Source organism: Oncorhynchus masou, chromosome 24, assembly GCF_036934945.1.
Source record: "Oncorhynchus masou masou isolate Uvic2021 chromosome 24, UVic_Omas_1.1, whole genome shotgun sequence".
Classification (NCBI taxonomy): Eukaryota; Metazoa; Chordata; class Actinopteri; order Salmoniformes; family Salmonidae; genus Oncorhynchus; species Oncorhynchus masou.
The window spans coordinates 27545092-27563534 of record NC_088235.1 but is presented as its reverse complement, the minus strand read 5'-3'; the positions used below and the strand labels follow the sequence as shown (position 1 = coordinate 27563534).

General features: G+C 45.0%; 2 pseudogenes; one reads left to right on the top strand and one right to left on the bottom strand.

Moving 5' to 3' along the window:
• The first annotated feature begins 7 nt into the window (after positions 1–7).
• On the top strand, positions 8–5255 carry LOC135511363 (BRICHOS domain-containing protein 5-like; annotated as a pseudogene).
• Positions 4709–12516, bottom strand: LOC135511974 (target of rapamycin complex subunit lst8-like; annotated as a pseudogene).
• Between the last annotated feature and the right edge of the window lie 5927 nt (positions 12517–18443).

Sequence of the window (18443 nt, the reverse complement as noted above, 5' to 3'; positions counted from 1 at the left end):
CTCGGCCATGGAAACCCATTTCATGAAGCTCCCGACAAACAGTTATTGTGCTGACGTAGCTTTCAGAGGCATTTTGGAACTCGGAAGTGAGTGTTGCAACTGAGGACAGACTATTTTTATGCGATACTCGCTTCAGCACTTGGCGGTCTCGTTCTGTGAGTTTGTGTGGCCTACTACTTGCAGTTGACGGGCAGCTCTAGCAGGGCAGAAATGTGACGAACTGACTTGTTGAAAAGGTGGCATCCTATGACGGTGCCATGTTGAAAGTCACTGAGCTCTTCAGTAAGGCCCTTCTACTGTCAATGTTTGTCTATGGATATTGCATGGCTGTGTGCTTGATTTTATACACCTAACAGCAACGGGTGTGGCTGAAATACCCAATCCACTATTTTGAAGGGGTGTCCACATAGTTTTGTGTATATATAGTGTATTTTTCCTTCTTCGTCGTGTGCAGAAAAAAGACAATTGAGTTTGACAGGGGCTGATATAGGTCTACTACACTACTGAATGTATTATTATTATTTCTAAATATATTGTTGTAGTGTATGTGTTTTGGGGAATTTCTAACTGGCAATAAAGCTTCTCTTGACACTTTTTTCCCAGGCTGGTGTCTGTCCCTTGGGATGAATGCATTACAGATGGTGTAAGCCTATCGTTGTATTAGAGGAAGCAAGGATGCATAATCATATTATCACGCCAACAAGTAATTAAATTCAATGATTGCAGTGTGTACACAGAAACATGCATATGGAGCTTTGCTTGCTGCTTGCACAAGTTGACCCACAAGGAACCTAACCTCGTCCCCAGGCTCAATTGCTACCGGTAGGCCATCGTTGTAAATAAGAATTTGTTCTAAACTGACTTGCCTAATTAAATAAAGGTTCAATAAATTTTTAAAAAGACAAAGAGAGCCGGCTTGTGGACAAGCTGTGGTTGTGAATGGTCTCATCCTCAACGGTCCAGCAGTGTCCTACCGGTTCCCACACAAGGCATTCTGGGTGACCCTCGGTGCCACTCTCCTCCTTGTCATCATCGCCCTCAGCGTCACCGGGCATCTATGGCTCAGACATCCGGCGAAGAGGTAGGAGAGACAACTCATATCTGATTCACCTGTCAGAACGCAGTGCTTTGTATCTGGCATTTAAACTATGAGTTGCTGTAGCCCAATCAAGCATAGAAGCACACATGACTGTAGTTGATGGACAAAATATTCGCTCACACTTGTACAATCACAATGTTGATAGTGAGTTTACACTGAGTAAACCTATCCCTCCACTGTAGTCCTTACAGGTTGTTAGAATCACAGTTCCGGATCAGACTGGAACCCTGATCAACCGATCAGCAGTGGTGGACAAGCACAACAACCTGGTGACCTCACAGGCCAACCACACGTCCACCGTGCTCTTTGATGTCAAACATGTAGGAAGACTCTGAGTTGAAAGTTTATTGAACTGAGACAAGCTCCAACCTTTCTATTGGTGTGGTTGTTTCTCGGTATTCAACACTTCACTGAACTGACTCATGTTTGATATGTTACAAGACTGAGAACCGGGATATTTGCTTCCTGCATAAGAGGAGAGATCTCATTCTGAAAATGTGCACTCCCTCCTCCAGCAATCAACGCTACAGGTATAGATGGTCACTCTTTCAATTTATAACAGTGTATGAAACATACTACTTTGGATTTCACATCATATGAGTCTCAGAGGAACTGCTGTTTTGGGACTTAAATTGGCATGGCAACAACTAAAGGGTATGCAGAAACAGCTTACTGTGTCAGCCACACTCCAAACCAACCTTTGTTTTATTGGAGCTGAGGTGAGTCACACTGTTGCTGCTAATGTGTGAAGTGTCAGTAGGGGTGGTTCATAGGAAGGGACTCATAGCTGAGTGCCACTTCTGCCTCCCTCTCCATACCCAGCCAGACCCTATTGAATTTAGGGGTGTTGATTTTGGCATCCCTCTCCTCTCCCAGTCCAGAGGGGGGCTTTACATGCTTATAGTGTAGTGAGCCTCTCCAGGACTGAATTCCTCAGGGCATCTGATCCTCCTAGCCCCCTCTCTCCCCTGGATCCCCTTACAGGTTGGGACAGCAGTGAGGCTCAGACCTGCACAATGGCCACTCTGTTTGGGGACTACTTGGTTTGTTAAGGCTTCGCTGTACAGGAGAAAGAGGAGAAACTATAGTTGGTTAGCGAGGGAAGGGCCAATCTGGCAGAGGACAACTTTTAATGAGGTATGCTTATTGGTTATGTGTGGTCAATGGTCATTACAGAATGGATGGGGTGCTTTTCTGCTGTGGAACTGTGAATCTACAGGGCCATGATGACATCCAGCTGTGTCCTTGCTGCCTATTCATTTGTTATTTTACTTCATGAGATGATTATTTGCTCATATCAAATTGAATAATGGTTATCTAATTTAGGCCTAGGCTAATTCATCAATTCACAAGAGCTTGTGTATGATGAAGCTACTCACGTCATTACCTCATAGTGAAGGGCCACTGTGCAGCTGGACTCAATCATTCATTGGTTGTATAGAGTTTAGTTACTTACATAGAATAGCTCTCTCAAAAGATAAATATGTCAAAATCCTAAGTGTTTCATGCTTTTCTCATGCTATCGGAGTCGTTTGAGCTGTGACTCGCATGGTATCAAGTATCTCATAAAACTAGACTTTAGCATCAGACCCACCCACTGATTGTGGTCATTCAGTGTCTGATTTACTGGATAGACTTAATGCTGGGCCTTTCTGGGGTCAATCTCTTCGTTCTGCAGCACAATGCTCTTCAGAGTGGAGGGAAACAGGTTGTTAGAAGGTTTGCTCAGGCATAACGGCATGTTAAGTGGTCCCTATCGGACTCATCAATAGTGTACATGGTGCAATTACTAAATGGTCTTTGTGCCAAATGAGAGAGACCAGAGCTGAGACAATAATCTGGCAGACCACTGAAGTGATCTAATAAAGATACTGCACTATAATTACAACTTGAGTTTGTCTGCAGCAGCTATTTTGAACCATTCTGTCATTATATGTTAATGTACACCATTTTTATTTGTCCTTTGAAAAACCACTGAGTTCAATCACAACTCCTCTGGTGTACATGTTGCTTATTCTCATCATTCCTAATAATCCTGAAATAATGTGCTCCAACAATTACAAATGTGATCATCTCCTGCCAGGAGAGCCAGTTGGTGTTGTTGGGGAATGAGACCCAGAGACAGACAGAGTTTCTGGGGGTGATGGGGGGCGGTCAGGTGGACGTGTCCACCCTGGAGGAGCCTCTATAGGCCCTGTGTCAAAACAGCTCCATCCACTGGACCAGGAGACAAAACGGTGAGACCAGGGAGTGGGACTACCCTTCTTCACATCATTAGCTACATGCTAAATACACATTCACTTGCCTTGGCATTTACAATGACATAAGCATTAAAGATGAAACTGTGAAGCATTTTATTTTAAAGTGTGCCAAATGTTATATTCAATTCTGAGAAGTCAAAGCAAAGACCTGAGCCCTTTTGTTAAAGAAGTGTCTGTGTGCTGGCAGATGTTTCCAGCATAGAGCAGCTCCCTGTCTGTGTGCTGGCAGATGTTTCCAGCATAGAGCAGCTCCCTGTCTGTGTGCTGGCAGATGTTTCCAGCATAGAGCAGCTCCCTGTCTGTGTGCTGGCAGATGTTTCCAGCATAGAGCAGCTCCCTGTCTGTGTGCTGGCAGATGTTTCCAGAATAGAGCAGCTCCCTGTCTGTGTGGTGGCCGATGTTTCCAGAATAGAGCACCTCCCTGTCTGTGTGCTGGCGGATGTTTCCAGAATAGAGCAGCTCCCTGTCTGTGTGCTGGCAGATGTTTCCAGAATAGAGCAGCTCCCCGTCTGTGTGGTGGCCGATGTTTCCAGAATAGAGCAGCTCCCTGTCTGTGTGCTGGCCGATGTTTCCAGAATAGAGCAGCTCCCCGTCTGTGTGGTGGCCGATGTTTCCAGAATAGAGCAGCTCCCCGTCTGTGTGGTGGCCGATGTTTCCAGAATAGAGCAGCTCCCCGTCTGTGTGCTGGCAGATGTTTCCAGAATAGAGCAGCTCCCTGTCTGTGTGCTGGCGGATGTTTCCAGAATAGAGCAGCTCCCTATCTGTGTGCTGGCAGATGTTTCCAGAATAGAGCAGCTCCCTGTCTGTGTGGTGGCCGATGTTTCCAGAATAGAGCAGCTCCCTGTCTGTGTGGTGGCCGATGTTTCCAGAATAGAGCAGCTCCCTGTCTGTGTGCTGGCAGATGTTTCCAGAATAGAGCAGCTCCCTGTCTGTGTGGTGGCCGATGTTTCCAGAATATAGCAGCTCCCTGTCTGTGTGCTGGCGGATGTTTCCAGAATAGAGCAGCTCCCTATCTGTGTGCTGGCAGATGTTTCCAGAATAGAGCAGCTCCCTGTCTGTGTGCTGGCAGATGTTTCCAGAATAGAGCAGCTCCCTGTCTGTGTGGTGGCCGATGTTTCCAGAATATAGCAGCTCCCTGTCTGTGTGCTGGCGGATGTTTCCAGAATAGAGCAGCTCCCTATCTGTGTGCTGGCAGATGTTTCCAGAATAGAGCAGCTCCCTGTCTGTGTGCTGGCAGATGTTTCCAGAATAGAGCAGCTCCCTATCTGTGTGCTGGCAGATGTTTCCAGAATAGAGCAGCTCCCTGTCTGTGTGCTGGCAGATGTTTCCAGAATAGAGCAGCTCCCTGTCTGTGTGGTGGCCGATGTTTCCAGACTATAGCAGCTCCCTATCTGTGTGGTGGCCGATGTTTCCAGAATAGAGCAGCTCCCTGTCTGTGTGCTGGCGGATGTTTTCAGAACAGCGTGAGAAACAGAATCCTGAAAAACAGTGGTGTGTGACCTTTACAAAGTCACAGCAGTAAATAAGAAGAACAACCTTTAGGCTGAACTCACTGCTAACTAACTACAGCAGGTAGATGACCAATACAGTATCTAACTCTCTCTATAGCAGAGAGCACTGATAGCCAACTGTTTCAGAGGATGAATTTGCTACTCGGAATCACCAAGTCAGTAAAACTCAATGGAGATACGGTTCCATTAGCAGGCAGGAGTTATGACTTGCATACTTTGGGGTTTTGTTGCTCTTTTCACCCAAACTGCCTGTTCAGTAACAGACCTTCTTTCTCTCGCTCTGTGAAAGGTCCAGGTAAACAGGGGCTAGTCTACTTCTGCATAGACATCTGCTTCCCCAGTAACATCTGTGTGTCTGTCTGCTTCTACTACCTGCCGGAGTGACCTGCCATCATCCAGTCTCAGGCAGCACATACCAGCTCTGATCATGGAAACAAAGTGCTACTTGTCATCCCTGCTAAGAAACCGGAGTGTCGCCGGCTCCAAGAAACACTGAACACAACCGGGGAAGAGGAGCCGGCGACACCCTCAATACTGCAGCCCGTCACCTTAGTACCCTATGCCTCCGCTACAGTCCTTTCCCTTCAGGTGAGGCATCATGTGTGTAACCATTCTGGTTTGCTGGAATGTCTTAAAATGACTTGATCCCTTCAATAAACAAAGTTGTGTACAGATTCTCTTTTTTAGGTTACTAAAAAGAAAGAAAATGGAAAGATGCTAACACTTCACACAAAACAAAAACAAGTATCAAGACAAAAGCACCACAGAGTGTGGCACACCAGTTAGTCTCGTTACTGGACTTCATCATATCCTGTACAATCACACATGGGATACAGCCCTCTTATATCCTGTACAGTCACTGGTGGGATACAGCCCTCTTATATCCTGAACAGTCACTGGTGGGAGGCAGCCCTCTTATATCCTGAACAGTCACTGGTGGGATACAGCCCTCTTATATCCTGAACAGTCACTGGTGGGATACAGCCCTCTTATATCCTGAACAGTCACTGGTGGGATACAGCCCTCTTATATCCTGAACAGTCACTGGTGGGATACAGCCCTCTTATATCCTGAACAGTCACTGGTGGGATACAGCCCTCTTATATCCTGAACAGTCACTGGTGGGATACAGCCCTCTTATATCCTGAACAGTCACTGGTGGGATGCAGCCCTCTTATATCCTGAACAGTCACTGGTGGGATACAGCCCTCTTATATCCTGAACAGTCACTGGGGGGATGCAGCCCTCTTTCCAGATATCCATCAGATTTTTTAAAGACTTAACTTTTGAGACCTTTCACCTTTGATTAAGTTAGTGAATTTAAATACATTCATCAAGCTGTGGCCCATCACGAAACTTCTTGCCCAAGCTATAAGACAAACAAGGCCATGACACTCTCTCCCTGATTGTAGTCCCTTTGACAAATATAAAAACAGCCCCCCCCTCGTAAATAATCAACTTTTGTGCAAGCAGAAGCTGTGAGACAAACATAGACAGGTGGATATTTATCTACAGTCACAGAGCTTCGCTATAGAGTAGCTCCTCCTCATCAGCCCAGACACACCACAGCCTTCTGATGGCCGCTGTATTCCCTCTTAATCTCCCCCGTCTCCACACACCACTGCCGTGCCGGGTTGTCAGAAGAGGCTGTAACATATACATCACACATTTATTAATCGTTACGTCAGAACTGCCCAAAGTCAGTTAAGTCAATCTAGCCACACTAAGAAGGAAGTCAGTCACTTTCAAACGCAAAACGATCATTCACTCTAGATCAGGTCTCTCCAAACCTGTCTATAGAGAGCTACCCTCCTGTGGGTTTTCACTTCTACCCTGTCCCTAGAGAGCTACCCTCCTGTGGGTTTTCACTTCAACCCTGTCCCTGGAGAGCTACCCTCCTGTACATTTCCACTTCAACCCTGTCCCTAGAGAGCTACCCTCCTGTACATTTCCACTTCAACCCTGTCCCTAGAGAGCTACCCTCCTGTACATTTCCACGTCAACCCTGTCCCTAGAGAGCTACCCTCCTGTACATTTCCACTTCAACCCTGTCCCTAGAGAGCTACCCTCCTGTACATTTCCACTTCAACCCTGTCCCTAGAGAGCTACCCTCCTGTACATTTCCACTTCAACCCTGTCCCTAGAGAGCTACCCTCCTGTACATTTCCACTTCAACCCTGTCCCTAGAGAGCTACCCTCCTGTACATTTCCACTTCTACCCTGTCCCTAGAGAGCTACCCTCCTGTACATTTCCACTTCAACCCTGTCCCTAGAGAGCTACCCTCCTGTACATTTCCACTTCAACCCTGTCCCTAGAGAGCTACCCTCCTGTACATTTCCACTTCAAGCCTGTCCCTAGAGAGCTACCCTCCTGTACATTTCCACTTCAAGCCTGTCCCTAGAGAGCTACCCTCCTGTACATTTCCACTTCAACCCTGTCCCTAGAGAGCTACCCCCATGTATGTTTTCACTTCAACCCTGGAGAGCTACCCTCCTGCACGTTTTCACTTCAAACCTGTGCCTGGAGAGCTACCCTCCTGCACGTTTTCACTTCAAACCTGTCCCTGGATAGCTACCCTCCTGTAGGTTTTTTGCTCAAACCCCAGTTGTAACGAATCTGATTAAGTTTATCAACTAGCTAATAATTAGAATCAGATGCGCTAGATTAGGGTTGGAGTGAAAACCTCCAGGATGGTAGCTTTCTAGGAACAGAGCTAGATCGTGTCAATACACAACTCATTTAGTAATGATCATAGTATTACCAAAATATAACTTAGCACTGACCTGTCACAACGTACTGTGAGTCTCCAGAGAAGGCACAGTCCCACATCCAGCCTCGAGACGTCTCGCCAGGGTTGTTACTCCATGCTCAACTCCGTCAGAGAGTAGTTAGACAACCTCCTGTTACACGGCTGGTCTGCTGAGCAGGTTGCCAGCAGCCTGTTGGAAAAAACAGTTAAGTCACATAAATAAATAAAAACTTACTATACAAGAAGTGCAATCAAATCTGACTACTACAGATTAGTATAGGTTGCATTATGCACACATTCCTTAAAAGATGTGTGTATGTTGTACTCACGTAGAATCACGACTGAATTTGCAGCGGACGGAGTAGTGCTTACTAGCAGGGATCTTGGTTTTGGGGATGAGCTGTGTCACCTCGTCACCCATCCCTCCTGCCAGGTTCCACACATAACAGTTTCCCTGTGAGGTGGAGCGAGATAAAAATTACTACACTGAACAAATATAGAAACATTCAACGATTTTACTGACTTACAGTTCATATAAGGAAATCAGCCAATTGAAATACATTCATTAGGCCCTAATCTATGGATGTCACATGACTGGGAATATACATTTACATTTAAGTCATTTAGCAGACGCTCTTATCCAGAGCGACTTACAAATTGGTGAATTCACCTTCTGACATCCAGTGGAACAGCCACTTTACAATAGTGCATCTAAATCATTTTAGGGGGGGGGGGTGAGAAGGATTACTTTATCCTATCCTAGGTATTCCTTGAAGAGGTGGGGTTTCAGGTGTCTCCGGAAGGTGGTGATTGACTCCGCTGTCCTGGCGTCGTGAGGGAGTTTGTTCCACCATTGGGGGGCCAGAGCAGCAAACAGTTTTGACTGGGCTGAGCGGGAACTGTACTTCCTCAGTGGTAGGGAGGCGAGCAGGCCAGAGGTGGATGAACGCAGTGCCCTTGTTTGGGTGTAGGGCCTGATCAGAGCCTGGAGGTACTGCGGTGCCGTTCCCCTCACAGCTCCGTAGGCAAGCACCATGGTCTTGTAGCGGATGCGAGCTTCAACTGGAAGCCAGTGGAGAAGCGGGGTGACGTGAGAGAACTTGGGAAGGTTGAACACCAGACGGGCTGCGGCGTTCTGGATGAGTTGTAGGGGTTTAATGGCACAGGCAGGGAGCCCAGCCGACAGCAAGTTGCAGTAATCCAGACGGGAGATGACAAGTGCCTGGATTAGGACTTGCGCCGCTTCCTGTGTGAGGCAGGGTCGTACTCTGCGGATGTTGTAGAGCATGAACCTACAGGAACGGGCCACCGCCTTCTGTTGGTCAGATATAAAAGGTAGGGCCGTGGATCAGAAAACCAGTCAGTATCTGGTGACCATTTGCCTCGTGCAGCGTGACACATCTCCTTCACATAGAGTTGATCAGGCTATTGATTGTGGCCTGTGGAATGTTGTCCCACTCCTCTTCAATGGCTGTGGGAAGTTGCTGGATATTGGTGGGAACTGGAACATGCGGTCGTACATGTCGATCCAGAGAATCCCAAACATGCTCATTGGGTGACATGTCTGGTGAGTATGCAGGCCATGGAAGAACTGGGACATTTTCAGCTTCCAGGAATTGTGTACAGATCCTTGCAACATGGGGCAGTGCATTATCATGATGAAACATGAGGTGATGGAGGCAGATGAATGTCATGAATATGGGCCTCAGGATCTTGTCACGGTATCTCTGAATTTAAATTGCCTGTGATAAAATGCAATTGTGTTCTTGTCCGTAGTTTATGCCAACATGGGGAACTCTTTTCACAACGTTGACATCAGCAAACCGCTTTCCCACACAACGCCATACATGCTGTCTGCCATCTGCCCGATACTGTTGAAACCGGGATTCATCCATGAAGAGCACACTTCTCCAGCATGCCAGTGGCCATCGAAGGTGAGCATTTTCTCACTGAAGTTGGTTACGATGCCAATCTGCAGTCAGGTCAAGACACTGGTAAGGACGATGACAATGCAGATAAGATTGTTTCGGACAATTTGTGCAAACCCACAGTTTCATCAGCTGTCTGGGTGGCTGGTCTCAGATGATCCCGCAGGTGAAGAAGCCGGACGTGGAGGTCCTGGGCTTGTGTGGTTACACGTGGTCTGCGGTTGTGAGGCTGGTTGGATGTACTGCCAAATTCTCTACAACGATGTTGGAGGCAGCTTATGATAGAGGAATGAATATTCAATTATCTGGCAACAGCTTTGGTGGATATTCCTGCAGTCAGAATGCCAATTGCATGCTCCCTCAACTTGAGACATTTGTAGCATTGGGTTGTGTGACAAAACTGCACATTTTAGAGTGTCCTTTTATTGCCCCCCCCCCCCAGCACAAGGTGCACCTGTGTAATGATTATGCTGTTTAATCAGCTTCTTGATATGCCACAACAGGGATGTAAACATAATTGGGCACAACATTTGAGAGAAATAAGCTTTTTGTGCATATGGAACATTTTTTATTTCAGCTCATGAACCAACACCTTGCATACATATTTATGTTCAATGTAGATTATGTATTAAAAGTGTACAGTCCAGCATAACATAATTCACTTGTTAAGCATACTGACCGAGCTATTGACTGCTGCCATGTAGGTGGCGTCACAGTCGATGTGGACTGAGTTGATGGACACTTCTGGTTCAGGAATAAGCTGCTCATTGTGATCGGTCTTCAGATCCCAGATAAGGATCACACCGCTCTGGTCCCCCACGATCAAGTCAGCCTGGAAAATGCACAAGCCCGATTGAGAATCAATTAGATACAATAGACAGAGTTTAAAGAAAGTTAGGATTAGCCTAGGTGTTTATCAACAGTTAACAGTACAACGCTGACAGTCCAGTAACAGTGCTCCCTCTAGTGGTGGCATATATCAAATCACTTTTGCAGTCCAAAAGACACACCCAGGTGAACGTTAGTAAGCTAATTAATTTGCTAGCTATCATACAGTAGGCATATATTAATAATCACATATTTAATATAAGTAGACATGCACTCATAATTGAATGTGGAGCATATAAAGCACCCACAAGCCACCGGTGGCTGAAAACACAGTCATCGCAGGTTGAACGAGTGACGGGATAAGGTGTGTCTTATGTGTTTGGACCGCAGCCACTGACTTACCTGGTTGGGATGAAGACACATACAGTTGATGGGAGCATTGACCTGAAAGATCCGCTGGCATTGCAGGTTCATTGACCTTGGACCAGAGCAATGTTCAGCTTGGTGAGAATGCCATAACATGCCCCACAGGCAGACAGTATTATCACCAGTGCCTCAGGTCCCAGATGCGAGCCATTCAGTCCTCTCCTCCTGTGTACATCCAGCGATCCAGCCCACTGACGCCGTCATAGTTTATGGCCGGGGTTGGGTTATTGGAGTTTAGATCACACATACGGATTGGTAACCTTTGGAACAGAACAAAAGACACAGTCAAGCCCACATTAATTATGATAATTACATGTATGGTTTTGCATATTTTTTTCTGAACAAACCTGCAGCTGCAATCATACTTCAGTTGGGAGTAACTTCGAGGGAGTTCACTTGCTGAAAGTACTGGTTAAGAATATAATTAATGGTTGCTAGCTATAATCATTGTGCAACAACATACATATTAAAAGGTAGCTAGCTATAGTCATTGTGAAACATCATCCCTATGAGCAAAATACATATTTTAAAAGTATTGTGCTCACTGGGATGTTCACAAAAATTTCTCCAGGAGTTGGAGACTTTGAGCACTTTCTAAGTTGTTACAACAGCTGGTCTAGAAACGAAATGAAGGCTTAATCTGCAAGAAAGTCTTGATAAATTCGTGTGAAGCAAGTGAAGGTAAGGATACCGAGTCTTGGTGCTGGACTGTCCAGGTGCAGATGCCGCTGTGGGCCTGCCAGAACCGCACTGTGTGGTCATATCCAGCGGTAGCCAGAATCAACGGGTCGCTACCCACTGTCCCCTGGTTCACATTCATGCTTGAGTGCAGGTATGTTGTCACTGTAAAACGAGCGGTGAACAGCATAAAATATTAGAGGCATTGAAGAAAAATAATGCTAGCGAACAATAACTTTTTATCACTGTTACTTAACGTTAGCAAACAGGTATTTATAATGTCAACAACTCGCCAGACGTTAGCCTAGCTAGCTTTTTTAGCTCTTGTCCATGCGCACGCGTTGGATATTGCGCGTCAACGAGAGTAGTAAAATCTTTACATTGATGAGTTTCTAAAGTATATTAAAGCAAATAATGTACAATTTAACGCACAAGAGCGCAGAGACAACTCGGATTGCTGTCGCGCGATGGACCACAGAAAAGTTAGCTATGCTTGCTAGTCGCCAATTTAGTTTAAACCATTTGGTGGCATGGTCCAGATGACAGTCACACAAATCGTGTCCAAATAGCACAAATGAAAATATATTATCTTACCTCCAAGATGTGCAGTATTTTAATGACAAACGTTATGTAAAGATTACCCTTGCATGTGTTATTTCCGGAAATACTTAAGGGCGTCAAATAGATCCCCAATACAACAAGTACTGTACAATAAGTTCCGGATTCAAATATTTTTGGGGGTACCGGCTAGGTTCTTCAGTCACTGGTGGTGGCAAATATGTTCTACTGTGGTGGCGGTTGTTTTTTTCTTCTTCTTCTATGGTATTATGGCAGTCCGCAAACATGCTGTAACGACCCTGGGTGGAAATCGAATCTACCGCACGAGAATGATTTTGCTGCACTGTCGATAGCGCGCCGGACCTCGGGCTAGAAGGTCGAGGGCTCGTGACCTGCTCCCTGCCTGTTTCATTACATTGGTGTCAGAAGTGATCGGACCTTGCATCCACGACAGTGCGTGTGCCTGGCCGGTGAGCGCGTCCCTGTACGACGCAGAGCCGAAAGCTAGCGCGAGGACGTGCTCTTTCAAAGGAGGGAGAAATGTAACGACCCTGGGTTTATAACCGCCGAAATCGACCCTGTCGCACGAGCATGTTTTTGCGGCACAATCGATTGCGCACCGGACCTCGGTCTCGAGACCTGCTCCCTGCTGTTTCATTACAATACGTTATAGGTGCAATAACCTTCCATGTGGGGTGAAAACTGAGGAACTTAAAGGCATTTGCACGCAGTGGTTGAAAAGGTACCCAATTGTCATAATTGAGTAAAAGTAAAGATACCTTTATAGAAAATTACTCCTGTAAAAGTGAAAATCACCCAGTAAAATACTAAGTGTCTAACTGTCTAAAAGTATTTGGTTTGAAATATACCTCAGTATTAAAAGTATAAATAATTTCATATGCCTTCTTGATTTTTTTTTTTTTACAAATAGCCAGGGCACACTCCAACACTCAGACATGATTTACAAACGAAACATTAGTATTTAGTGAGTCGAGCAGATCAGAAGCAGTAGGGATGTTCTCTCGATAAGTGTGTGAATTGGCCAATTGCCCTGTTCTACTAAGCATTTGAAGTACTTTTGGGTGTCAGGGACAATGTATGGAGTAAAAAGTACATTATTTTCTTTAGGAATGTGGTGGACTAAAACTAAAAGTTGTCAAAAATATAAATAGTAAATGACAGACACCCGAAAAAACTACTTAGGCAGTATTTTAAAGTATTTTTACTTAAATACTTTACACCACTGTTTGCACTTGCTTCCACAATTCACACTGCCTATGCATAGGAGACCAGGGGGACAGCCCGGATTCTTGCTACTTCGACTACCTTCACCCTTACATGGCACTCCTGGAACTCGGGAACGTGGTTTCCATCACAATTGCAGCACAGTGTATCCACTGACTCTTCCACAACATATTTATTCCATCTGCACACACTTGCCACTTTTTACATTTACGAGACTGCAACTGTCTGTTCACATAAGCTCTTACCACGTATCTCATATACCCCAGCTTTACATGTTTAGGAAGAGAATCTTCATAAATTAGCAATAGCACCGATAGGCTTTCATATTTCCTTCCCAGTGGCAATTTTAGCATGTAAATCTTGGTGGGGCAAACTACCAAAAGATTTTTGGGGATGCATGCCAGCAAAGCTACTACACAACACAACACTAAACAATACATTAATTGCACTATAACGGTGACAAAAGGTGCCAACATAAAGCTGTCCCAATAGCAGAGCTTTCTTTTCAGCACTATGGAGTGAATCCTTACCACCGCTACACCTGGCTATCAGGGGTACCTTGTCTGACAGCGAAACAGTTTATTCAGCCTCATTTACTGCCTTTAAAAAAACATAGCTAATATGGCTGACTTGCTTAAACAAATGTGGTTTCTATTGACAATTGAGATGTATAAACTATGGCATAAGGGAACGATGAGCACATAAGAGGCAAACCGTAATTTTGAATAAGACACTAATGAGCAAGCTAAGACTGACATAGTCAATATAACTATTTGTTCATCACTTTTGAAATGTACAGCGACATAATTCATAACATGAGCCGTTCTTACAGCATTCTCCCTGTACACCAAGTCAGAACCGTAGGATAAATAAAGGGGGCAGATAAGCAGACAATGAAAGCTCTTACAATATTCAATGATGACATTTCTCCAAAAAAGGCTATAGGCTATATGTGCACCGCCAAGTCAGAACAGTAGGCTAAGTTATGAGAGGGAAAGGGACCAAATTATTAGGGTGAGGCACATGGGCTACTAAAAGCTTACAACACAACATACACTTAGTATTACTTTCTTAGCTACAGTATACAAATCTACCTTGAACATTACATAATTTATGCAGCAGCATACAAGACATTTTTGGACTCACCGTTGTGCTGTGCTCACTTGAACAGGAAGGTGTCGCAGCATTCCTTCTTATGGAAAAAATGTTGTCATGAAACTTTGTCATCAAAGTTTGGCATTCTCTGGATTTATGGTGCTTTCAAGACAACTGTGAACTCTGTGAAAAAACAAGGTCAAATCATGACGTTAGTGATCTTCAGGTCGGAGCTCTAGAAAGAGGCCCGTGTTCCCGACGTGGAATTCTGAGTTGGATGACCGTTGAAAATGTATTTTCCCAGCTGGAGATAGTTTTTTTAATGAGTTCCCAGTTGTCTTGTACTCACTGAAGTCTGAGATTTCCCAGTTCTGACTTTCCAGTTGTTTTGTACGTGGCAGAAGTCATGCTGGATTGACAGCATGGCCAATGTATTCAACCTTTTCTGGCCCATAGTGTTGAGTGTGAATGTTTATCCTTTTAAGCTTGGAAAAGAGACCCTTAAACCCCAGACTTGGACTACACACACTCTCCACCGAATAACAGGGGAAGCAAAATAGTGATTGCTTTGCAACGCTTGCCGTTGGCCACTGATTCCTTTCAAACCACTCATTGTTGAATTTGTGATTTCCAACTTGTTGTGTAATGTTTAGATCCAATGGCCAATGAGCACCGATACGTTTGAGATTTCCCAGTTCTGACTTTCCAGTTGTTTTGTACGTGGCAGAAGTCATGCTGGATTGACAGCATGGCCAATGTATTCAACCTTTTCTGGCCCATAGTGTTGAGTGTGAATGTTTATCCTTTTAAGCTTGGAAAAGAGACCCTTAAACCCCAGACTTGGACTACACACACTCTCCACCGAATAACAGGGGAAGCAAAATAGTGATTGCTTTGCAACGCTTGCCGTTGGCCACTGATTCCTTTCAAACCACTCATTGTTGAATTTGTGATTTCCAACTTGTTGTGTAATGTTTAGATCCAATGGCCAATGAGCACCGATACGTTTGGTCTATCATTTCTCTTCATATGACAAGGATTAAAAAGGTTTTTCTAGTAGATTGTCAACGTGATTCATGATGATGACTGCTTGTCTAGCTTGCTAGCTAAGATTTTGAAAGTATAATGTTGACATGACCAGTCCAATGAAAGCTACGGTAGATATAATGTAAAGTAATTTTATTTATGACCTTGAGCCTTCTTGGATGTGCACTTCTAATATAAATAAAATCAAGGCCATACCCCCCAGAAATATCCGGGAACTTGCAGGTGCCTTGGTGGAAGAGTGGGGTAACATCTTCCAGCAAGAACTGGCAAATCTGGTGCAGTCCATGAGGAGGAGATGCACTGCAGTACTTAATGCAGCTGGTGGCCACACCAGATCCTGACTGTTACTTTTGATTTTGACCTCCCCTTTATTCAACAGGTCCCATCCTGACCTCCCCTCCGATCCAACAGGTCCCAGGCGTGCTCAATGGGATTGAGATCCGGGCTCTTTGCTGGCCATGGCAGAACATTGACATTCCTGTCTTGCAGGAAATCACGCACAGAACGAGAAGTATGGCTGGTGGCATTGTCATGCTGGAGGGTCATGTCAGGATGAGCCTGCAGAAAGGGTACCACATGAGGGAGGAGGATGTCTTCCCTGTAACGCACAGAGTTGAGATTGCCTGCAATGACAACAAGCTCAGTCCGATGATGCTGTAACACACCGCCCCCAGACCATGACGGACCCTCCACCTCCAAATTGATCCCGCTCCAGAGTACAGGCCTTGGTGTAACGCATTCCTTCGACGATAAACGTGAATCCGACTATCCCCTCTGGTGACACAAAACCGTGACTCGTCAGTGAAGAGCACTCTTTGCCCGTACTGTCTGGTCCAGCGACGGTGGGTTTGTGCCCATAGGCGACGTTGTTGCCGGTGATGTCTGGTAAGGACCTGCCTTACAACAAGCCTATAAGCCCTCAGTCCAGCCTCTCTCAGCATATTGCGGACAGTCGGAGCACTGATGGAAGGATTGTGCATTCCTGGTGTAACTCGGGCTATTGTTGTTGCCATCCTGTACCTGTCCATCAGGTGAGATGTTCGGATGTACCGATCCTGTGCAGGTGTTGTTACACGTGGTCTGCCACTGCGAGAACGATCAGCTGTCTGTCCTATCTCCTTGTAGCGCTGTCTTAGGCGTCTCACAGTATGGACATTGCAATTTATTGCCCTGGCCACGTCTGCAGTCCTCATGCCTCCTTGCAGCATGCCTAAGGCATGTTCACGCAGATGAGCAGGAACCCTGGGCATCTTCCTTTTGGTGTTTTTCAGAGTCAGTAGAAAGGTCTCTTTAGTGTTCTAAATGTTCATAACTGTGACCTTAATTGCCTACTGTCTGTAAGCTGTTAGTGTCTTAACAACCGTTCCACAGGTGCATGTTCATTAATTGTTTATGGTTCATTGAACAAGCATGGGAAACAGTGTTTAAACCCTTTACAATGAAGATCTGTGAAGTTATTTAGATTTTTACAAATTATCTTTGAAAAACAGGGTCCTGAAAAAGGGATGTTTCTTTTTTGCTGGGTTTATATGGCAGCACTTGAACTTTCTAGCTCTCCCTGTAAATGTTGCTGTGACATAGTGTTCTGTCACTCATGGGGACACTAAGCCAATCACAGCGCAACTAGAGAAGATTACCAACCCCTACACTCAGTATTTTCCGCTGGCTGCCCCTCCACCACAGAAAGCACTGTGCGAGGCTGAAACACCTGTATTTTGGAGCTACCTTAAGAAAGCTTGTATGCGGCTTTATTAACTCAATATATGTATTTTACATTGTTTGAAAAATTATTTGTGACACGTATTAATGCCAAAATAACATGCAAAACAGGCAAAAAAATTACAGGTCGCCACTGTTTCTTCTATTCACCATAAGGTTCAATGGACTTGCATCCACTACTCCTGGTATGTGGAACGTGGTGCTTTAGATTTTAACCCTAATTCCCACCACAATGCCAGAGATGACACCCTGTTCAAAATATCTAAGCTTTCTACATCATACTCTGATAACTCCCAGAGACACAGTTTATTTTTGTTCTTGTGATATACAATAAATCAATACCATACCACTCCTGGTCAGTTTGATTGACTCCACCTTTCCCAATACACCCTCCACTCTCTCCTTGACCACAAATGGATCTCCCAAAATCACATTTTTATCTATGAAAAACGACTCCAACAAGAATGAGGTATTATCAAACAGTCTTATCTTTATGAACAACTTTAACCCGTTTTGCGCCATTCTTCAATGCTACAGTTTTACACTAATTTCCATAAACTTTACTCAACGCACCATCCAACCTCTGCCTTCTTCTTTTTTGGTATTATGGTGGTCCGCAAACAAATGTTATAGATGCATGCAGCCACCTATTGTATTGGCTGTGCATCAGTCTACTAGTCTGTAGTATGAATTCATTACACTTTGTGAAAAAAAAACTGTCCTACCAACTAACCCTACACCACTATTCCACTACTTTGGCTGATCCGACACAAGGCCAGCAGCCTGGAAGAACGGGACACTATCGTTCAAAACACCTTGTAACTCTTCTTCAGTAAAATCTCGTACACCCAAGTACATCTCTGCAACTGCCACCGCAGCATCTATCCTCTGTGATCCATGATCCATTCCTGCGGTAAAGTTGACAGCAATGGCAATGGACGCTAAAAAAACCAACCTTACAGAAGCATGTTATTCCTATCAATCTCTATTGGCCTACTCACAGGGATTCTCTTAGGATCCCTCACCTTAGACCCATCTTCCTCTACTACTCTCTTCACTGCCTCAGCATATGACACCTTCTGTACTACTCTGATCCTGGCAACCTCAACCTGCCTTTCGCTCACCAGCACCATGGTTACCCCTACAGTTTATACACAACTTTGTCCACAGAAACTACACATTCCTGTCTCATTTCTTCCTGCACACTTCTCACATCTAGGAATCTCCCTCCTACAACATGACTATAACCTTGACACCTACAACATTGTAATGGGTTTGGGACAAAAGCTCTCATTGGA